The sequence below is a fragment of the Notamacropus eugenii genome, chromosome 4, assembly GCF_028372415.1.
Source record: "Notamacropus eugenii isolate mMacEug1 chromosome 4, mMacEug1.pri_v2, whole genome shotgun sequence".
Taxonomy (NCBI): Eukaryota; Metazoa; Chordata; class Mammalia; order Diprotodontia; family Macropodidae; genus Notamacropus; species Notamacropus eugenii.
In genome coordinates this window covers 329,451,563-329,474,930 of record NC_092875.1, presented here as the reverse complement: position 1 = coordinate 329,474,930, position 23,368 = coordinate 329,451,563, and the positions used below count along the sequence as shown (strand labels likewise).

The window sequence follows — 23,368 nt, the reverse complement described above, 5'->3', positions numbered from 1 at the left end:
CTAACCCAAAGAGGAAAGAAAGACAAATAAGGAGAACAAAAAGAAAGGAAACTGGGTCAAAAGTCTTACATTAAATACCTTTGCCAGGAACTGTGGGCTCATGACTGTATGGAAGTTGTCTTACTTAGTTATGTGTTGTTTTTGTCATGAGATTTCAGAAGACACCCATCTTTTCAATGCCAAGAGTTTGAAGGCAGGGGAATGGTCTAGGTTATTTTGTAAAATAAAAAACCATCAAGAAATATTTTTTGTTGTCTTTGACATGACCAGAACTGTTTTAAACTATACAGGAAATACAGAAGAGAAGAAGATGAGATCCTTGTTCATAAAGTCTTGATGGTATAGCTGGCCCAACAAAGCTATCTGTTCCTAAAAGAATCTAAATAACCACCCAATGCAGTATGTGTATATAATTAAATATAGGATTTTATGGCCAGAGCTAGAAATGCTAGGTAATGTTCTGAGAAGATCAGAGGGGACTGGATTAGAAAAGTAGATTGAATAAATCAAAAAGTATTGACTGAGCTTATGTCATGTAGCTTTTCTAATCCTGTGAAAAGGGAACCTAACTTGTCCTGGAGAGAATTCTAAAATGCTCTCTCTCTTTCCTAATAGGAAAGACAAAGTTCTGCTTACAGAACAAGGGCGGGCAGCAAGGTTAACGTTGGCAGTAACTGCTATTTTACCCCCAACACCCCCTTCCTTCCCCTTAACTCACCTTATACTCATTGCATAGAGAGGTGTATGAATTACTTGGGAAGAAGCAACAATTTCATTTATTATTTCATTTTTAATTAATTAATGAAGTTTAATTCATTAAATAATCAATAGTTCATTTATCTGCAATTTCATTTTTTTTTGATCAAAGCAATGGTCATCTGGGTGTGTACTTTACTGACATTTGACTTGGAACTTTTGACTATGATCATATGAAACTAGATTAAGTGAGCTGTTTTCCCACATTAGTTAATTTTCTATCAGTTAAGTAGAGTACTTTATGCCATATATGTGTGTGTGTGTGTGTGTGTGTGTTTGTGCTACATTTCAATCTTTTGCTTAGTTTTAAGTCTGTAGTTTTTAATAATAGATATTGCTCCAAAAATATGCAAAAGTCATATCTCTTTTTTTGTCATATCTCTTCAAGAGCATTTCAATGACCTAGAGATACTGCAGGGACTGTTGGTATGAGGAAACCAAGCATCTCAAAGATCATTCAAGTCTACGGGAAAACAGAATCAGTTGAACAGAAGTTGAAAAGAAACTGTGGCTGAAAACAAAGCAAAAAAAACAACAACAAAACAAAACAAAAAGACCCAAACTGGTCTTCTCTCTGTTCTTCTTGTTTCAATAAGCCTATACCACACTGTAGGTTAAACAGGAAAAATCTTTCTAGCTTCCAGGTCCTTCTGAAATCATTTGTTTGTTTGTTTGTTTTTATAAAGATTAATTAGGTTATTCTGTAGCAACCATTGGTCAGTTTTTTTTTTCCTATAGGAAGTTCAATGCAGAATAAGTCAAAAAAGAGAGAGACTTTTGCAGATAGAAATGATGCAAATAGGCCAGGCACAAAGAATTCCACAACATAGGTCTAGAGACAGAACAGAGCAGTGAGCTGAGTAAATCTCAGTAAATAATCTGATTTGACTTCCAAGTCGAGTATGTGAAGGGGAGTGACATAATAAGGACTTTATGTTTTATTGGCTAAGCAATAGGAGCTAGGGTTTTCTGAGTAGAGAAATTTTGTGTTCATGTGCTTGATTTAGGTTTCAATGTTTAAGGATAGACTAGAAAAAATAGAGACTGGAGGCTTTTACAATAGTTCATGTATCTGTGTTGGGCTTCCAGGTGGTTTCCAATGGAAATGGAAAGATCAGTTCAAGAGGTATTGTAGCAGTGGAATTGGAAAGATTTGGTATTCAGTTGGATGTGCGGGATGAAAAAGGAACTGCCAAAGAGAATGCTGAGGTGATGAGTTTAGGTGATAGATAGGATGATAGTTCCATCAACACAAAAAGAAAATATAGGATAAAGACAATGTTTGGAGTACAAGATAGAGAATTTGCTTTTAGGTTTATTGACTGCTGGACATATTTATAAAGCAGTTGAAAATGTAGTTAAAGGTTAGGAATGGAGCTAATAATTAAGGGGTAATATGCATAGAATTGATAATTAAAGACATAAAAATTGATATTACTAAGGAAGAGGTGATAGAAAGAAGAGTAAAGCCATAAAGATCATCTGTGTGTGTGTGTGTGTGTGTGTGTGTGTGTGTGTGTGTGAGGAAGATGTCGAATTAGTAGACATTGAGAAGAAATAGCATAAGACAAAAGGAGAACTAGGAGACACTGGTGTCATGTAGATGAAAGGGGGAAGGAAGCATCAAAGAAGCTACAATCAACAGTGTCATCTTGTGGAGAGAGCAAGATGGATAAGAACTTTTTTTAAAAAAAGCCTTTGGACTGGGTGATTTGGACATTATCAGTGAGCAACTTTTGAGAGAATAATAGAATACTAGAGATGGGAGCCTGGTTACAATGAATTGAGGAGTAGATGGTGTGTAAGTAGAAGCAGTTGCTGTAAATTACTCTAGTTCTAGAAAAAGAGCATTTTTACTCCTACAGCTACAAGACAGTTTTCTTTAGTTTTATTTTTAAATCTTGAAGCTACTTCTCCATCTCTTATAAAACATCCCTACCAATGTCTTGGTGATTCCACTTTCTTCTCCTTCTCTTACTCCTCCTCCTTATTCTTTTCTCTTCCTCTTCCTCCTCTAAAGAAGCCCCACATGTAGAACACAATATCACTGGTGTGGATAATGCCATTTTCTTACTCTCCTTGTTTGCATTTGTATTTTCCCTCTCAAGTAACATATGCATATGAGATCAAATCTGGTTAATGTAGAGATTTGCTAAAATTTGGAATGGAGCTATAACACACACGGATGCACACACCTAATATTAGTTTTCTTTGATTTTTTTTTTTTTTTATGTTGCAACTTAATACTATTACGACCTGCTTATAATGTCAGTGCTTGTTCATTTGCTGCTGTGCTGTCACAAACAGAAGTCCATTGGCTGGAAAACAAGAGGCAGATGAGCCACTTGTGCACTTCAGTCACTTTGTTTTTGAACAAATGGACCTCTGTGGCAAAGAACACTGGAAAGAAAACAACGGCATAAAGCCCACACAAGGGACCTAAGGGGAGGAGAGTGTGTTTGAAGCTCTACCTAAGAAAACAGTAGCTCCATTTGGCAATGAACAGATGTTGTTGGCAATGAGAAAACCTTTGGCCAGCCTCAGCTGAGTAGCTACTGGAAGAAGGCATCTGTGGTGGAAAGTACACTGAGTCATACTATTCATGGCTGAATCTCAACTCTGCTACTTAGCTATCTGTGGAATCTGAGGCAAAGGACTTTTAAACTCTCTCTGCCTCAGTTTTCTGATTTGTAAAATGAGGGCGCATTCAATTAGCTCTTTCTTAAGTTGCTTCTGATTCTATACTCGATGAAAGCATGAATCTCAACTATCTCCTTTTCAATAACTAGTTCCCTGTCCAGGGTTGCAAGAACAGGGCAGATCCTAGGGAGGGGGTGGTAGTATTGACTTTCATCGGATTTACTGAGGCAATTGAGTTTGTTGGTGAAATAGAATCAGTTCAGTCGACTGTCATTCTAAGACATTCTTGTCACCTTGTCAATAGCTTTAAGTTTTCTATCCTCCTTCAGATGTGCTTCCTGCTACAACATCAAATAAAAAGATGTACTGGGTAGCAGGCAGAGTTAGGACTTGGAACAACTACCTAAGAATCAGTTTACAGACTTCAAAGCCCTGTCAATTTAATTCTGATTGTGTATAGTAATGTACAAAGGATAATATTGCTCTTGAAGGTAATTTAGATTTCTCTCTTTAAGAATGATTTTATTTATGAGGAGATGAATATGAATAGAGGTGGGATAAAGAAGGCGGCTGATGTACAGCCTGGCTTGTTTCCTTAGTTATGGGGATAGAGTTTAATTCAGTATAGTACAGTTGCAGTAATTGGAAGGATATTTCATTTATAGAGCACCTGTCAACCTGAAGTGCTTTCAGATTTTACAAATCCTGGGGTTGCTTTACCTGCCTCTGAAATGAAGCCATTTGTAAGAGGGAACACGACAAAGCCACAACAAAGCAAAAGACTGTAAGAGTTGTTGTGGTCGAGAACCTTAGGAAAGTTGTCCCTTGCATTGTGTGATGGATGTGTTCCCAGAGAGTTATAGGGTTTCATGATGTTTACAGATCAAATTTCATTTTAAATGCTTTTAGTGAGCTTGTTGTTCATAGGAATTGTGCAGGGAATTCTTCTGCAAAGTAAATCAGCCTTTTGTAATTTGGGTAAGTCTCTCAATGCAGCCTTTCCTAAAATGTTAGCCACAGAACATTTTGGTAGACTTAAAATGTACTGAGAGTACCTAAGAAGGATGGTTTGGGAGTAGAAGGATATAATCTGAAAGTATGGAATACTATCCAGGTAAAGGAGAATTAGGAAAACTTTGGAACAAAATGAAAGAAAATCTTCAGTTTCCATACCGAAAAGTTGGTACACTATAGGAATTATACTAGATACTTATATAATTTTGTATTTAATATTTTAGAGGGAAAATATTGCTAGCATCGGAGCTTTTTCTTAACTGTTTTATTTGTCTTGCACAGATCACCAAGGTTTCACAGAACTTAGTAGAACATAGTAGAATGAAATGTCCTTATGGAAGGAGACTGGGGCTAGATAGCTTGTTTCAAAACCAGGAAGACCTAGTTTCAATCCCATCTTTGACACATACTTATTTGTGTAACCCTGGACAATTCACTTAGCTTCTCAGTACTATACACTCAGGGGTCCTTAACAATTTTTGTGTCATAGACCCTTTTGACCATCTAGTGAAGCTTATGGACACTTTCTCAAAATAATATTTTAACTGCATAAAATGAAATAAAGCATATAGGATTACAAAGGAAACCCAGCATATTGAAATAAAGTTATCAAAATATTTTTATTAACAAGTTCATGGACCCCAGCTTAAGAACCCTTGGTCTAGTGGGCTGACTGGCCTTTGGTAGAAAGAGCTCTTTAATCTTTATATCAGTGAAATTACATGTCCAATCCCTAATTCCTTGTACTAGATGACTCTTAATAAATGATTGTTTAAAACAAAATAAGACAAAACATGGCTTGGGAACACTGCCCTATTGTTATCTATGCTGCACTTTCTCCCCCTCACCCCCTGCCCCAAACATGGTTCTTTTTAAGTCAGGCATAGATAGCCTCCATTTTTAAGAGGAGAGAGAGACCAAATACTTTAACATCTATAAGGTTTTAAGAAAGGAGAATCTAATTCTTCAATGGATGTTTTGACAGAGGGATAGCATCCCTTGTGAGGATGGACATAGTATCCTTCAGACACAGACAGTGTGATCCCATGATCGTGGAACCTGAATGACACAGAAAAGATGTTGATGGTCCAGATAGGGGGTCTTACTTCCCTTTTGCAGAACTACTCCAGAGTTAATTTATCAGGTAAAACATTTCCTATACCTGGTGAACTTCGATGGTGAGCTTTGTGGTCCTTGTGATCTGTGAGATCCTTGGAAGGATTCTGGCATAGTCTCTACTATCCAATTTATTCACCATTCAGTGTAGTTCCAACCTATCTTCTTTATATGAGTTCGTTTCTTTCTCATACTGTAAGCCCTGACAAATTCCTAGCTTGCTTACTTGGGATGTCATGAGCTTCATGTAAGAAAGGTGGGAAGTACTGCTGGTATTCAGTCATACTCTTCTGAGAAGGTGTCAGGAAGTTCATTTTTTACTGAGATTCTATGACCTCTCTTATGTACCTTTGGGAGAATCATAGCTCCCTTTCCTCTATTTTTAACCTTCAAAATACTTACAGCAGAAGAAACAAACTTATTTATGAGAAAGAAAAAAGTGTTAATCCAGTTAGCAAAAATATTACTTATAAAAGTGATCATTTAAGAATAATCTAACTATAAAACTCTCCTGACCTGTAAGTAGGATGAGGTTACATGACTTGAGTTCTGCCCCAGATTACTGCAATTTAGAGGGAGGTGATTACTTCCCTAATTATGACTGATATGTTGCTAAATTTTTAAGTTCTGTAAACTTATTTTGCTGGAATAATATATACTCAGATTTAGGTAGCACTTTACATAGAATGATCCACAGAAGCTCTGTTATCACTGACTCTGGATTCAGAAGACCTGGGTGGCAAATCTACTTCTGGCGGTTTCCATCTCTATGACCTTGAAAAAAGTCACTTAAATTTCCCTAGACCTTGGTTTCCTCATATTTATAATGCAGGTATTGGACTAGATTGTTTCTGAAGTCCCTTCCAGCTCTAGATTTAAAATCCTATGATTTGGATAGAAACTAAAAGTATTTTATACCCATTTTTCAGAAGAGATAATCAAGACTCAAAAAGATATATTATTTAATAATAACAACAATAGTTAGCATTTAATAGTGCCTCAGGCACTATGCTAAGTGCTTTACTGATCTCATTTGACTCTCACAACAACCCTGGAAAGGTAGGTACTGTTATTGTCTTCATTTTACAGCTGAGGAAACTGAGGCAGTCAGAACTTAAGTGTCTTGCCCTAGGTCACATGGATGAAAAGTTCCTGAGGCCAGGTTTGAACTTGTCCATGATCTGTAGCTAGTAATTGGCAGAGGAGGGATCCAAATCCAGACCTCCTGAGTATGGGTCTAGGGCTCTTTCCATTCTACCAAGCTGCCGCTGGGGGTGGAGGAGGGAGTTTGATTGGTCATCGCCTGACGAAACAGGATTATTCACAAAGAACTGATCTGGCTAAGTCAGATTCACTTGAATATCACTCAGGTTTTGGTGATGAGAATTCATTTTCTTTCCTCCCCTTCAAAGTCATTACTTTTAGAAATTCACTGGAAATTGAGGTAGCTCTTGAATGTCTCTGACTTTATTTTCAGGGGCTCCCCATGTTCATTAAAAAGCTAGGTGTGAGACAGAATTGACACTGATCTTTAACTAGACTAAGTCTGTCCCAGCCTGCAAGTAGAATAAACCAGCTCCTCCCCACATTCCTGACATTTAGTTGGACCAACCACAACATGCCTGGCCCAGGTTGCTTTTATTTCAGAAAGTATTTTTCCACACGAATTCCTACTGATAAGAGTCTAATCTAAGCATTGGTTTTCCTGTTTCAGAAGTGTGAGAAGTCCTAGAACAACAAGTAAGATGAGCCAGTAGACTGGACAAAAACTAAGAATGATGTCATCTACCGAGGTCTTTTCCCTGAAACAAATCCTCTCTGTGACATTTTCTCAGGCTTTGTTGGCATCTTGGTACTGTATGCTAAAGTTACAGTCCTATGCTTTTAGTGGTGATGGGCTAGGAAGGGAGAGACTTGGAGCCCTTTATCATGCTGGTAGGAAGATGGTTATATTCACTGCAGAGTCACTGATTCACAGGTATCAGAGCTGGAAGAAGCCCTAGATAGCATCTTGTCTGACCCCTTCATTTTATAGATGAGACCTAGTGAGGTCAAGTAACTGACTTGTTCAAGGTCAAGTAGCTCAGCAGTCTTTTCCTTGATCTCTTTTGCTCAGGACAGGATGGGTTGGGTCCTTTTTTTTTTTTTTTTTTTTTTTTTTTTTTTTTTTTGGTCTCTTCTCACTTTAATTGACAGGGCTTTCCTAGGAACTCTGAGTGTTCATTTTAAGACTATAAGATATATTACCTGCTCATTGGTTGGGGAAGTGATACTTGCATTTATTTAAGAATTAGAAGATAATAAGAGACAGGCTGTAACCTAGCACGGTAATTCTTAATCTTTTCATGCACATAAAATATTATTGTTTGCTCTTAGGAATCATGGTATACCACAGAAGAGTGGAGACACTTGAAAATGTGATTTTAAGTTCCATTCAGTTGGGTCACATCTGGCAGAAACTGGGATACTGCACAAAATTCCTTGAGGACAGCCTACCTAGGATAATTTGTGTCATACATACTATGAATGCTATAGGAATTCAGAAAAGGTCATTGTGTGCTTGAGTAGTCTGGCAAGGTTTCAGGGAGTGGGTAGGGCTTGAACTGGGCCTCAAAGCATGAATGGAATTTAAATAAAGAGATGGAGTTGAGGAGAGGGTATTCTGAGTAGGTATTCTGAGTGGTATATGGGAACAGTGGGCAAGAAATCAGAGGAGGTAATAATCAGGCTTTCAGTTTACCTCTAGTCATTCTCATAATTCATAAATTCCTAGGCCAGAGCTATGTCATCCTAATCAGTTAGAACTGCATGAGCATCGAATATGAACTTTGGCTCATAGGTTGCTTCAGAGTGAATTCTAGGCACATACCTACAGGTGACCTTTTCCCTGATTAGCAATGTGTGGTGCCAGGGTTAAACAGTTCAGTATTGGGACTTGCTTAGAGGTGAGGCTTACCGGTACAGATAAGTTTTCTGGGACTATACCTCTCTTTTCCCTACTATTGCAAAAATGGGTGTTTTTTTTTTTAATTAAAGTAATGAAAGCTCTGATCTTTAGACACTACTCCTTGAATGAAGTTTGTACTCCTCAAATGAGAAGTTTGGTCAATCCTATAAGGATCCCCAAGACAAGAAGTATTCAGAATTTCCCCAAACTACCATCTTTCCCAGGATTTGCCACATTCCCACATTAGGGGAATCCCTTGAACCTGAGAATTTTAATTTACTTCAGATAACTGAGCCTGGTTGGTCATGGACATAGGGGTAAGTGGAGGGGAAAACCCCAAAACATTCCAGTGGGGTAGGAGAAAGAGAAAATAATCGTATTCACCAAAAGTTCAGAACTTCTGAACTTGGCAGATTAGGGGCTAGAATAATAATCATGATAATAAAAATAGCTCACATACATGTATTGCTTTAAGGGTTTCAAAGTACTTTCTTCACAACAGCCCTGAGCAATAGGGAGAACAAGCATTAGAATTCTCATCCTGAGATAAGAAACTGTAATAACATAGAAATGAAGCCCAAGGTGATGGAATTAGGAATAGCAATGAAAGATTTTTACTCAAGGGAAAGGAAGGCAAATTCTTGTGTTACTGAGTTATAAGACCAAGTTTCTAGGGAAGTAGTTCATTGCCTCTTCCCACTTGGAAAAGTCTAAGTTCCCTCACAGGCCAATGAGGAAAAATCTCCAAATACAATTAGAGGACCCTCTCCACCCACTACCCAGGGGTTCTTTGGTTTGCCTTGAAACCTAGGTTTTTTATCCAGGTTTTGCCATTAATTGAGCAAATCATTTCATTCTCTGAACCTCAGTTTCCTTATCTGTAAAATGATGTAATTGTCTGCAAGGTCCATTCTGAAAACTCTTTAGGGAATAAGAGAATGCTTTAGCTTGTCATAAAGTAAACTTAGTTGGGGAAGAGGTAGGAGGTGTAAGGGATGTGTGTATGTGTGTGTGTGTGTGTGTGTGTGTGTGTGTGTGTGTGTGTGATAGACAAACTAAGGAGAGAGGGAGGGAGGGAGGGAGGGAGAGAGAACATTAACAATGTTTGGGCATAGATCTATGCATTTGCTAGAAGCTTTTATAAAGTTACTTCAAAGTTATTCCTCCTGCTGGGAAAAGCAGCAGGATCTAGAGGCTGGGGTTAAAAGTTTCTGTTCTTTGGATTAGAAATGGAATCAGGGCTGTAACTGAGAAGCCCCATGGGTAGTGCTCTGCCCCACTGCACTGCTTTTCACAGGATTTCTTTCTACCATCAGGGTCAATATAGGTACAGCTGGTTCGGTACACATTGCCTATTGTCAGTGCATACTGGGACATGTAGTTTTCCCTGTGGTCCTCTGTGTCTTCTAGTAGTTTAATCCCATTCTGTTTTATCTCTTCTTTCCCTTCTCACGTTCATAGTGACAGAATATTCTCATTGTCTTCTGTCTAAACTCTCCTGGATCACTCCATATCTATCTCCCCTCTTTCCACACACATATACACCATACTTTCACACAACACATATATTCTTTAAAAAAAATTTTAAACATATATATTCTTTTTGATGTTTCTTGGTGTTAGAAGAGCGATTGTCCTCCCACTTTTTCTTTTCAAATGGTGTTCAGAGCACCACCTGACTACCACACACAGTGCTACTCCTGACTTTGAAGAATTTCTCCCCTCAGGCTGGAGTTGCCAGTTAGCAGCACAACGTTCTGGGGCAAAAAATAATAACAACAAACGGTTATCCTAGGGAGTCACACCAGCCAAGAGTTACTCATAGCATTGGACTGCCTAATATATTGAGCAATTATTTCGAGAAGAGCTGAGGGGAGAGAAGGTAGAAGGGGGCATTGAGAACTTTCCAAGAATATGTGACTGTGTTTCAGTAGACTTTGCTTACCTGGGAGTGACCAAGTAGTTTTATCTGTGTTATTTTTTGCTATTCCATTCTTTCCCTAGGTCACCAGATCCTCAGTTATTCGGGATTTTAACACTGTTTTGTCTTTTATATGATTTTGGGGGTGGGGGTCGGAGGAGGTTCATGGGTGTAAGCCGGGGGACAGAAAGAAAATAAATCTAGGAATTAAAATGAAGACTGGAATATGAATCTTAGGCAGCGCGGTCATGGCGACGGTTGCTCTGGCCGCTGCCTCTGAAGGACCAGGCGGCCGGTCGTCCCGGCCTCAGCTGCCACCGGCGCTGCTGCTGCTGCCGCTAACGCTTCTGGTCTCTATCGCGTCGGTGTCTGCGGAACAGCAAGTACCGCTGGTGCTCTGGTCTAGCTCTGGTGATTTATGGGCCCCACTTGAGAATACCCACGAAGGTCACATCACTACGGATATCCAGCTCGCCTCCTACCTGGACCGAGTGGTGGAGAAGGGACCCCGAAACGTACTGCTTTTCCTGCAGGAAAAACTAAGTGTCGAGGATTTCACCGCATATGGTGGTGCGTTTGGCGACAAACAAGATAGTGCTTTCTCTAACCTGGAGAGTGCTCTGGAATTGGCGCCCTCTTCCTTGATCCTGCCTTCAGTGAACTGGTATGCAGCCAGTACTTTGATCTCTTACCTGAGGGAGAAGTTGGGAGCCAGCCCCCTCCAAGTAGAACAGGCCACTCTGACAGAGCTGAAGCTCAACGACACCCTTCCTGCTCTACTCCTTCTGAGATTGCCATATACCACCCGTTCTGGCTTGATGACTCCCAAAGAAGTACTCGCAGACAATGATCAGATTATTGGGCAGGTGATGAGCACATTCAAGTCAGAAGGTGTACCCTATACAGCCATATTGACTGCTGTTAGGCCTCCTTCTCGGGTGGTTCGGGACTTGTCCCCGATGTCTGGGAGTCCGGGATGGTCTCTTCTTCGGGACAATGAGGATTTGCAGCCTCCACCACCCTCACTGTCTACTCTGCGGCCAGTGAGCTACAGTGACATAGAGCCTCGAATCCTCTTCTGGTCCCAGCTCTTCATAGTGACCTATAAGAGTAAATCAAATGACCTGACTCAACTCACTTTTGGAACCCCAACACTCAACCTGACTGGCTCCACCTGGAACAACTCCATTGCCCAGCTTGTGCTGACGTATGACAACGTCTCTGGGTCATTCCTGAGGATCAAATTTATTCTGAGTAATCATTTCTACCCTGTTTCAGCCCAAAGCTGGTTCACCATGGATAGTTTAGAGATCAGTACCAAAGAATCACTGGTTGTCTTCTATTTCTCACATGTCACAGCACCTAGCATCTATTCCTTCCACTGCCCGTATGTTAGCACTGATCGTTCAAAGGAAGGAATTCTAATGTCTTCGCTGTCTCACTCTGACTGGCATGTGACTTTGCAGAATTTTCAGATTCAGGCCTTTAACTGCACTGGTGTAAAATTCTCCTATGCAAGTGACTGCACAGGCTTCTTCTCCCCTGCCATCTGGATGGGGCTGATTTCTTTTCTCCTCATCCTTTCCACTTTCATGTATGGCCTGCATATGATCCTCAATCTCAAGACCATGGATTGCTTTTATGACCCAAAGGCGGGCACTCTCTCTGTGCCCCTGACCGAGTGACCCCCTCAGTCACATGGGGGAAGGAGGCAGAAGGGTTGGAGGTGGAGTGATGTGTTGACTTTGCCTTCTCTCCTTGGAAGGGCTGCCAGGCTACTACTCTTTTGTGTTTCCTCAGTAGCTAGTTCTCCCTATACTTATTTCCTCTTGCTCCCACCCCCAGTTGTCCCAGAACCTGTTGTTTCCCTTCCCTACCCTGTCCATGGTAACAGAAAGCAGTGTCTGTCTCTGACAGATACCCCCAGTGAAAACCAGGAGGTTAAAGTTTAGCTCTGTCTCTGAGATAACTTGAGACAGTGCATTCAGGAGGCTCCTTTCTATGGTGCTGGAGGGGACTATAGAGAGGCAGCAACTACCCCTTGTCTCCCTGATCCAACAAAGTGTATACATTCACTCAATAGATAGATAGATAGATAGATAGATAGATAGATAGATAGATAGATAGATAGATAGATAGATAGATAGGTAGATAGGTAGATAGGTAGATAGATAGACAGACAGATGAATAGGTAAAGTAGATAGATGAATAGGTAGGTAGATGAACAGGTAAATAAGTAGATAGATAGATAGATAGATAAACAGATGAATAGGTAAAGTAGATAGATGAATAGGTAGATAGATGAACAGGTAAATAAGTAGATAGATAGATAGATAGATAGATAGATAGATAGATAGATAGATAGATGATAGATATATATAGAGAGAGATGTATATATAAACTACTTATTTCCAAGAGACATTAAGTATCTGTGGCCACTTTCTTTCCTTTCTTCTGACTGCCTACCCTTTTTTATTCTCCTAAATCCCTGCCCTCAGGTCTAGCTGCTTTGTGTTTCTAAATGCATTCTTAGGCTTAGTCAAAATGTAGTCTTGAGGTTGGAAGGGAATTGTAGGTGGAGAGGGGGTGGGTGGACTTGAAACCTGGTTATTTGTCTTGTTTGCTTATTGTTTTTTAGTTTTTTGGTGATGCTAAAGTCGAATATGATAAGAAATTGAAATAAAATTTTAACAAAGCCTCCAAAAAAAGGAGAAAATAATTCATAGAACATTTGATCTGGAAGGGACCTTACAAATAAATGACTTCTTTGTAATTTCCTCATTTATTAGATGCTGAACTGAGGCCCAATAACTGTAAATGACTGTAAAGGTGACACATCTAGGTGGTGAGAGACATGGCTCTAGAATCTGTCTTCAGAGTCTATCCAGTATGTCATCTCCTTCACTACTAGAAAGATGTTTTAGAACCTAGAGAGCAAGTCATTTTCCTCCCTCTTTCCTCTGCTGAATGAATTTCGCTTCTCTAAACCTAGAATTGTGGAGAAAGTGGTATATTTAGCCAGTGGTGTACCTGCAGTGCATGGAATTTAATTGGCAAAGAGAAATTATTATTCAATTCCTAGGCATGTCAGAAGGGGTGAGTCAGAGGCACTTTAGAGCTCGTTAGCCATTTCCTAGGCTTCTATTGCTGCTGTTGCTAAGAAGAGACTTTGCTAGGGTTGTTAGTCTGATGAGTTTATTGGCTAATGACCAAGTAGAGCTAAATGTGGAGAGGTGATTCACAACCTAGATAGAGTAGGGAATTGAAAGGCATTCATCTCTTTGGAATACCCAGAAGTTCTTTAGGCTATACTTAAAGCACTTAAAGGAATGCAATGATTACCTCATGTTTAGTAGTAATGCCTACTTGGTTTGTAATTTTTAAATATACCTTGCTTTTCATTATTCCAAAAATGAAAAAACAAAACAAAACAAAATACAATGCTCTTAAACAGAGATTGGGATTCAGGAGGAAAAAACAACCAGAATAATCCTGTATTTCTCTCCTTCCCTGATAAATTTTTTTCATGTCCTTTCCCATCAAGCCAAGGCTATAGGATTTTATAAAGAGGAAAAGTATAATTGTAGACTCACGTTGAGTACTGGAGTCAGAAGGTACCTAGATTATTCATTTATTTAGTAAATATTAAGTGCCTACTATGTTCAAGGTACTGTAAATATTGAGGTCAAGAAAAGGCTCTGTGTGTAATTCATTCATTCAAGCACTTATTAATCTCTTACTTATTAATCTCTTACTCTGTTCTAGGTATTGTGCTAAATCTCAAAGCAGAACAGCTGTCATAAGGAAGTACATATTCTCTCAGGGATGGGAAGGGGATAGAACGTACAGAATACACAATGTATAAATAAGAATTTCAAGGAACTAAAGAGATCAGGCTAGGCCTTCTTCCTGCAAGAGGAATTGAGAAAGGATGAAACTAAGGAATGCCCAAAGAATTTGAGTCACCTAAAATATGAATTAACAGTAGACGCAGGGCTAGAGAAGCCTGGAGTAGGTGACACAGTGGATGTAGCACTGGACCTGGAGTCAGGAAGACCTGAGTTCAAATCCCACCGAAATAGACACATGACCTTGTGCAAGTCAATTAACTGCTCTCTGCCTCAGTTTCCTCATCTGTAAATGGGGATAATAATAGTACCTACCTGCTTGGTGAGGATAAAATGAGGTAATATCTATAGAGTGCTTTGCAAAACAAAACACTATCTAAATACTAATTCTTATTAATAATCATTATTATTATTCATCTTCTGAGACTCAGTCAAGGCTTTTTCCAATGCACAGGAGGAGATGAGAGAAAAAATAAAAAAGCAAAGGGACCACTATGGAATGGTTTATACCTGCTTAGAATTAGGATGGTGGTGCGTAGATTTTCAAACCACAAAATTAATAACTAAACACCATTTTCTTCCAGCCCACCTCAAACAGCTGCTCTTAGGAAAGCAGAAACATGAGGCTTCTTGACAGGACTGGGTTGAGTAAGAAAAGATTGCAGATTAATTAGTAAAGGTTGGAGGTGGGAGTTGTGGGGATGTGGAGAATTTTGGAGCCTGAAGGTAGCTAGAGGAAGTATATTTAAGTCTACTTTTCAGAATATTAAGGAACTGAGGAAAAGATTGCTTAGGTCATGTCTACAATGCATCCTCATCTCATTTCTTCCTTCTCTGCTCTGCCCCCCAGGGGACGGAGGAGACCCTTCCTTCCCCTGTCCTGTCTTCTCCTTCTTGGATTTTGAACTGACCCCTCTTGTAACAGAAAGGCAAGCTGATAAGTACTGAATTAAATACAATAGCCTTGGTGTATAGATGTCGTGTCTTATAAGGAGGCATTACTGCTAATAACTTGGCACTGTTGTGCATGGCATCTAATGAATTGTTCTTGGATGGTCTAATGATTTCATAGCTGTTTTCCTATTTGCCATTTTTGGGGTACTCGTGCTTACTAAAGTGCTGCAAATCATGGAGAATGTGACTAGGATATCAGATGTGTCTCATTAGTTGTTCAGTGCTCTTACCTTTTTTCCCTTCACTCTCTCTCTGCTCCTTATGAAATGACCGACTCTCAATTTTCCAATCTGCATGCACTTAGTATATACATATATACATATATACATATATACATATATATATATATACATATACACATATATGTATATATATGTGTATATATATATATATATATATATATGCACACCAGACACAGCAGTGAGCCTCCCCCGTGGACCCAGCATATTCAGTTTAGTACAAAGATTCACAGCTTGATTTCATTTGACTGGCTGTGGAGTTGAGTGGAAGTGAAGTGGGAAGTAACTTAGCTCCCTCCACTAAAGATTTCCTTTTATTAACATCCCGGCACACTGACTATACCATGGGTAGCATGGGAACTAGTTTTGCCTCTCCAGTTCTCAGTCCGCTGTAAATTCTGCAGCATCTGATGCTAATTATTGGGCATCTTCACTATTTTCATCTCATGGTAAGAGCTGGCTGGTAAAAGCCTGGGGAGTTATTTTCTGGTGGGAAATCATGACTGGTTTATCCCTCAACTGTAAATACAGCAATGTTCCATTTATTTGGCAACATTATTGGAGTGTGTGACTTAAAAGTGAATTTCACAGAAAATTGAAGCTTATCCCTTTAAGTGACAAAAAAGATTTTTACCTCCTAGAAAATTTTTTAAAAATAAGATACACTTCTCTTTTTTTAAATAGAACCGTAAGAGTCTGATAACAATTTCAGTGGTGGAAAATATCATAGAGATAATCAAGTTCAATCTCTGCCAATTCATTAACCCCATTAGCAGTATTCGTTCAATGTTTCATTTTTTCATCAAACATTGATTAAGTGCCTACTGTATAGAGAATATGACTAGATGCAAGGAGCTTTCACAGTTTGATTCCTTTCATCTTCAAGCTTATAAATAAGGATACATTTGTAAAATGTTTCATGAAATAGATAGTGCAGGTATTAGTCTCATTGCATAGCTGAGGAAACTGACCGGGCAGTGAGTCCAGGTCTCAAGTACTTTGCCCTACCTAGAATCCAAGGTTCTGCTTTAACACCTTTTCTGGGTGATTCATAGGTAGCCTGATCAATTCCATTTATTTTATTGTCCAAGGATACTATAGAAACAGCATGGCAGAATTGATAGTGTTGGGCTTGGATTCAATACCTTAGTTCAAAGCATACCTCTCTGCCTACTAGTTGTGTAACTCTGGGCAATCTCATTTAACTTCTCTGTGTCTCGACACCCCTGGTCTAGGTCAGTGCCCTTTCCACGAATTTTGTGTGCAGACTGAGAAAATCCCCTATCCTTTCTTCATCGTAGGATTATTTATCTACCTTGCTACATATAGGGGATAGTGAGGTTCGTAGGGTACTTTCTCTTACCATACTAAATAGTTCCCGGGTACTTAACCTTTATTTTCTTTAATTTGTTCCCATTTTCTCCTTCTATTTCATCAGTTACTTTATCTGCTTCCTTTTCTAAATTAGAGCTTCTCATCTTTGTTTTCAAAAAACTAGGTGACCACATTTTGTTCTGAAGTCAGAGTAAATAATCTCTAAATGAGGGCCTACACAAATTGCCAAAGCGTAAAAATACATGAGCTTTACTTGCCTATATGAATTGTCATTACATCTCAACTCCTAGCACTCTGTCAGTCAGCACCCCACTCTCATCATCTAAAACCATTTTGGATAACCAAAGATCTCTTAATTATTAAATTCAATGACTTTATTTTTTTTGTCCTCATCTTTCTTGATTTCCCTGTAACATTTGACAATATTTACCATCCGCTCCCCCAAATACTTCCTTAATACTCTTTCTCCTTTGGTTTTCATAAAATGTCTTTTCTTTGGTTATCCTTTTATGTCTGACTATCCATTCTAAGTCTTTTTTGCTTCTAATCATCCTTGTTCTGACCTGTAACCTTGGATGTCTTATAAGATAGTGCCCTATGATTCTCTCTCTGCCTCTGTCTCTCTCTGTCTCTGTATCTCTCTCTCTTCTTTCTCTGTCCATCTGTGTATTTGTGTGTATGTGTATGTGTGTGTATTTGTATCTCTTCTTTCTGACCTCTGTCTCTAGTCCCTAGTGTCTTTAAGTTCCCTAGTGCCTTTAAGCCCCAGCTTAATCAAGCATCATTTGTTAGTGCTTCCTTTCCTGTTGAAATGCCTTTGGACTTAACTTAAAAAATATTTTGTTGTTTACTTATCAGTGTATGTATGTGTGTGTGTGTGTGTGTGTGTGTGTGTGTGTGTGTGTGTGTGTGTTGTTTTCCTCCAGTAAGATGCAGGCTCCTGGAGGTTGGGGATTGTTTCATTTTATTGTTTTTTTAATTCCTCTTGACTAGAACAGTTCTTACCATATAGTAGCAGGTGCTTGTGGAATTGAATTAAATTAAATTTTGTGAAATTTAGTCTGAATACTTGGGCATGTTCAAGATCTTTTAAGTTTCCCGATAAGTGACCTTTGGGCACATGAGGTAGAAATGAACTGCTTCAATTCCACAGAAATTTCTTAAGAAGACACTGTGTGTAGTGCATTGGTCTAGGTGTTGGTGATACACAGACAGAACAGCTCCTGCCCTCAATGAGGTTAGCCTTTTGGTATTCGAGTAAGAATTTATGCAGCCATTATGATAATATGAATTGTAAGAAAGTTTTCTTTTCCTGTTATCATCTAGGAAAACCAGAGGCCTGGCTTCAAAGAAACCATATAAACTGTTGAAACCTGACTTAGCTAAGTTAGTCTTGCATATTAATTATTCATTTCTTTCCCCTTTGACTTTCTCTCAAGGCTTTTTTGTGATGCCTCAACTTGTTCTCTTCTAAGAATTTCAGCTCTTGAATGGATTAATGTGAGTTCACATTTGCTAACAGTACACTCACATTTTATTTACTGAATTGCTTCCCACATGCTGAGAAACTCTGCCCAAGAATGAAGAAGATAGAGTGAAATGGAGCCATCGATTTTAGGACTGCAATGGGCACATTATATCCACAAGGAAACTGAGGCCCAGAGTAGTTAAGTGATTTGATCTCACAGCTCTTTAGTGGCAGAGCTAGGAGAAAATCTCAGGTCTCTTAATTCCTTCTAAATGCATAGAAGTGTCTTATTACATAATTACAAGTGTTTTGACACTTTAAGTCATGGAGACAAACAAGGGGTAATAGGTGAAGGACATTAGATAAAGATAGGATATGAAAGAAAATTATGTTGACAAAGGACTTTCATTGGCTCTGGAAAATTAATTAATTCTGGGTCCAGTACTGTGCTGAAGGGATAAGAAAGGACAGTTGTTATTTCTGTAGCCCTGAAAGCTTAATATGGCAAGAACTTATTAAGCACCTACTGTATGCCAGGCACTGTGTTAGGGACTAGGGATGCAGATACAGAAGTGAGACAGCTGTGGTCCTCAAGGAACTTAATTTCTTCATAAGCCTGTGAAGTAGGTAATAGAATTAATATTCCCATTTTACAGATTAAGAAGCTAAAGCACAGATGGAATCAAACAATTCTTCCAGAGTTACAGAGGTAATAGGTAGAAGCACAGGAATTAGGATTCAGGTCCCCCAAATTTAGTATCAGTTCTTTTTTCACTCTGTATTCCATATTGTTCATGCTAAGTCATTGTCTCTACTCTCAAGCAGTTTGTACCTGTGGAATAGTTAGAGGACAATTAAGTGTTAAACACTGTCACACTAAATATAAGTCCAACAGGAGTTCAGAGCAAGGTCAAATTATTTCTTCCTGGGTTTAGAGTTGAGAGAGATCTCAGAGATCTAATCTACCATTATTTTAGGGATGAGGAAGCTTTGGTTTGGTGACTTCCCTAGACACAGAAGTAGTTATGAAGCAGAGCTGGGATTTGAACTATGACATTTATTGTAGATTCTGTGATCACTGCAGGCAAGAATGGGCTTCTTGGAGGAAGTGGGGCTTGAGCTAGCACTTTAAAAATAGCTAAGATATATATATATACATATAGTGGAAAAGAAATTCCAGGTGGGGAAAAAAGTCATAGCATAGCATTAGAAGTGAGCATGATGGTTGCCTGAGAGGAACAAGGAGAACTACTTTCATGGTTCTGGAGTTCTAGTGTTTGGGAAGTTTCTGTCGTCTTAGTTCATGGAGCAGGGAGCAGACTGAGAGAATTTCATTTATTTATTTTTGGAGATTGGTGTTGTTTTCCTACACGAACTGGCTTTCCACCTGGCCAGCACACCTGGTTTTAAATATTTGTCTGTCTCAATTAACCGGAGGATGGTGCCCTTCTAACCCCACAGGGCATGGGGTTTGTGGAAGCAAGCTTGCTTTCTTTAGTTTCTTGGTCAAGAAGGTTTCCAAAGAACACTGTACATTGAGACTGTACTGCTGAACCAGCACGTGTGGCAGGACTTTGGGCTGCTCTTTGGTGAAAGTCCTTCCCAAATCCTTCCCCCCCCCCTTTTGGTAAGTGTTGCCAGCAGATGGCTGGGCTGTGCCCCCTTCTGATTTTGATGGATAATCTTGTGCTCATTTTCCGCTGCTGGGATAATGGAAAAAATTCACCTCAGGGTCAATGTTATTGGAATATTGCTGTTATTATTCTATGAAAAATTCAATTTCTCTTCTAACTTCTTTTCATTCCTCACAAAAATCTATCCTATCTCTTTTTAAATAATTTAATTGATGAAATCACTAATTTTCAAAAGATTCTGTTTTATTTAGACATTTCAGATGTATAAATAGATCCTTTTTAATATTAATCCCAAATCTGCATTACAGTGGACCAAATCTGTTTTCTCTTTCTACAGGACAGTTCTTCAACTATTTAAAGACAGAAATCACTGCCCTGGCCTCCCCTCACTGTAGATTAGACATTCTCAGTTTCATTCCAATCCTGACTTTTTCCCTTTTCCCATCTCTTTTTTTACCTTTCTGTACCCCCAAAAAGGTTCAATAGGCCCCTGAAATTCCTTTTCTCATTTTTTGTCTCCTGACTTGATCTACCAGTGATATATTAAATAGTCAAAGCACTGCACCTTAACGAACAGGTTCCTAGCAGATCCTGTTGTGGGTTAATGCTTAACCAGAGAAGCTCAGGAGTGGTCATTTTCCTTGTCTAGATGTAAGGAGAGTAACCTACATCATTCTTTGTAACTTATAGTTTAATGTAGCTGTTTAACTGTGTCCATGCTAACTTAGGTATGTGCTCTCTCTGTACACACACACACACACACACACATCATGTATCATGTTATCATTTACTTTATTATATTACAAAGGAAATGTAAGCTGCACAGATTTGGAGTAGCCACCCTAAATATTCACACGGACTATCTGTGCCCAATCTGTGGTAGAGCATTCCAAGCTTGTATTGGTCTGGTCAGCCACAGTCGGTCACACTGAAATGTCACTTTATCATGGTGATGTCATTTTGGTCCTCTTTGAGAATGAAGAACAACAACCAACCAACCATGCTTTTTGCCCTGTATGATTTGTTTATGTATTTCAACTTATATGAGTTAACTCATATCCTATGACTTCATGTAATCATAAAATGTTAGATGTGTAAGCTTCTTTAATGATCCCAATGACTTTCAGGCCCTCATTTTGTATGAGGGACACTGAGGTTAAGGGATTACCATGAATTTAGAGTAGGAAAGGACCTTAGAGGTCACTTAATCTAACCCTTCCACTCTTCTCCCCACCTCCCCAGCCCTTTTTGGGTAGATAAGAAAATTCAGATCTAGGTTAAGTCATTTCCCCAAGTTCGCATAGGTAAATTCAGTCCTCTCTAAATCCAGGGCTATTTTTTTTCTTTATAAAAGGTAGAAGATTCAGGACTAAAATCCAGGTCTTCTGATTCCCATCTTATAGTTTTTTTCTGTATCACTCTGTCTCTTACTAAACAGTTTTCAAACATCCTCAAAAAAAAGTGAACATAATGATATCCATTTTACAGTAAATTCAAAGCAAATACTTAGACTCCAGGTGTCTTCCCATGGCTGTCTTACTGAAATTGGTACCTGTTATAACTTGCTCCTTTCCTTTGAAGGAAAAGTTCTATCACACCCCCATGCTTGCTTACCGTAGTTAATAATCTTGAGCCTTCCAGTAAACTTGAGTAACAACATCTGGACCAGGATTTATTCTGGGGGACTCAGAATGTCACCACAAACCTTTGTCTGATTTGGAGTCCTAATTAAAAAAAAACAGAACATTCTCCTTCCCCCAAACAAAACGAAACAAAATGAGGCTTGGCTTTGCCCTTAGACTGATGGAAATTATCATGGCTGCAAAGGGGATGTGGTCCCCGAAGTATGCAGGATAGTTAGGGAATTAATCCTCAGTGAAACTAGGAACATATTTAATTGAGAATGAACCATGTACTCACTCCACATTTTCCCCTTACACCGAATGTTATTGTAAAAATACTGTTCCCCTGTAATTACCCTAGAATATCCTTGCCCTCATTCACCTACTCAAATCCTATCCATTTTTCAAGGCTCATTTTCAGGGTTCTTTTAAGGCTGACTAACCCCATGAAGCTTTATCTGGCTACTCTTCCCTACCAACATCTCTCCTGGATTCAGAGGAAATTTTTACATTTTGTCACAATTTCTCTTATGATGTCTCTGGAATAATAAGAATTCACAGTTATATATAGCCCCTTAAAATGTTCAAAGCCCATTCTTCACAATTAGTCTATGAGGTAAAGAGTATGAGTTCTATTATCCCCATTTTTACAAGAATTGGAAATGGATGCCAGAGAGGTTAAATGTCTTGTCGATAAAATGTCACTAAAAAGATAACATTCTTCATGTAGTTAGTAAAGATCTCCTGACCCTAACGTTCAGCACATCCTCCATGATGCCATATTGCCCTCAGTTTTTGGTTTTTGAACTTGTATCGGTTAGTCAACTGCAGTGGCTCCCTCTTGGCCCCAGAATCAAATATAAAATCTTCTGTTTGTCATTCAGAATCCTGCAAAATCTAGCCCCTTCCCTCCCATCCCACCTTTCCAGTTTTCTTACACTTTATTCACATCCTACTTGATCCTGTGACTGCCAGCTTCCTTGCTCTTCTACTAACTAGATACTCCACCTTTTGGCTCTCCGGTATTTTCTCTGGCTTTTACTCCTCATCTCAGTCTCAAGGTTTCCTGGCTTTCTTCAAGTTCCCACTAAAAATCCCCTTTTCTACAGGAAGCCTTTCTCAACTCCTCTAAATCCACTAGTGCCTTCCCTCTTAATTAATTCCTACTTTTCTGGTATGTGGCCTCTTTGTACTTATGTTTATTGTCTCCCCTGTTAGGTTATGAACTCTTTGAGGGCAGGGACTTGTCTTTTGCCTTTTTTTGTATTCCCAGTGCTTAGCACCATGTCTGACACATAGTAGGCACTTAATAAATGTTGATTGACTGGATGACTGGATCTATATCCTTCTACTAATACCTATAAAATGCTTTTCTAAAAAAATCTGTAGGAAGGTCTTTAGCACTTTGAGTAGATTCTCCTGAAGTGTCTGTGAGAAAACAAAGACAAGGACTTTTTGGATGACATGAGTGTGTGTTGCTACCTGTAAGGATAGAAGACATACATCTATTGATAAGATCTTAGATCCAATGAAGGTGAGAGTATGATTCTCTTAGTTGTTGCTTGCCCCAATTGATTTCAAGAGTCATTTAATTCAAAGACTAGTGGTATACATCTTTGAATTTCCATTGTGAGAAACTTCAAACCCTGAGCTTGTAGTGTGGGCCTGTAGAAGTCTATGTATGTATGTGTACACATATACATATATAATATATGTTAATTTAGTAAATTAATGCGTACTGATTAGAATTATAAAGCATTAGAATTGAAAAAAGAATTTTAGAGATCCTGTAGTCTAACCTTCTCATTTTACAAATGAGGAAATTGAGGGTAGAGAGGGCAAGTGACTTGCCATAAGCCATATGCTCTCTCCCT

The 23,368-nt window shown here is 38.9% G+C and overlaps 1 protein-coding gene and 1 pseudogene across 5 annotated transcripts in view; both read left to right on the top strand.

Annotated features, from left to right (window-relative positions):
* Nucleotides 1–23,368, top strand: part of SETBP1 (SET binding protein 1) — a 505,913-nt gene that overhangs the window by 117,672 nt on the left and 364,873 nt on the right. The window lies entirely within an intron of this gene.
* Nucleotides 9,553–23,368, top strand: part of LOC140501506 (V-type proton ATPase subunit S1 pseudogene) — a 29,801-nt pseudogene continuing 15,985 nt past the window's right edge.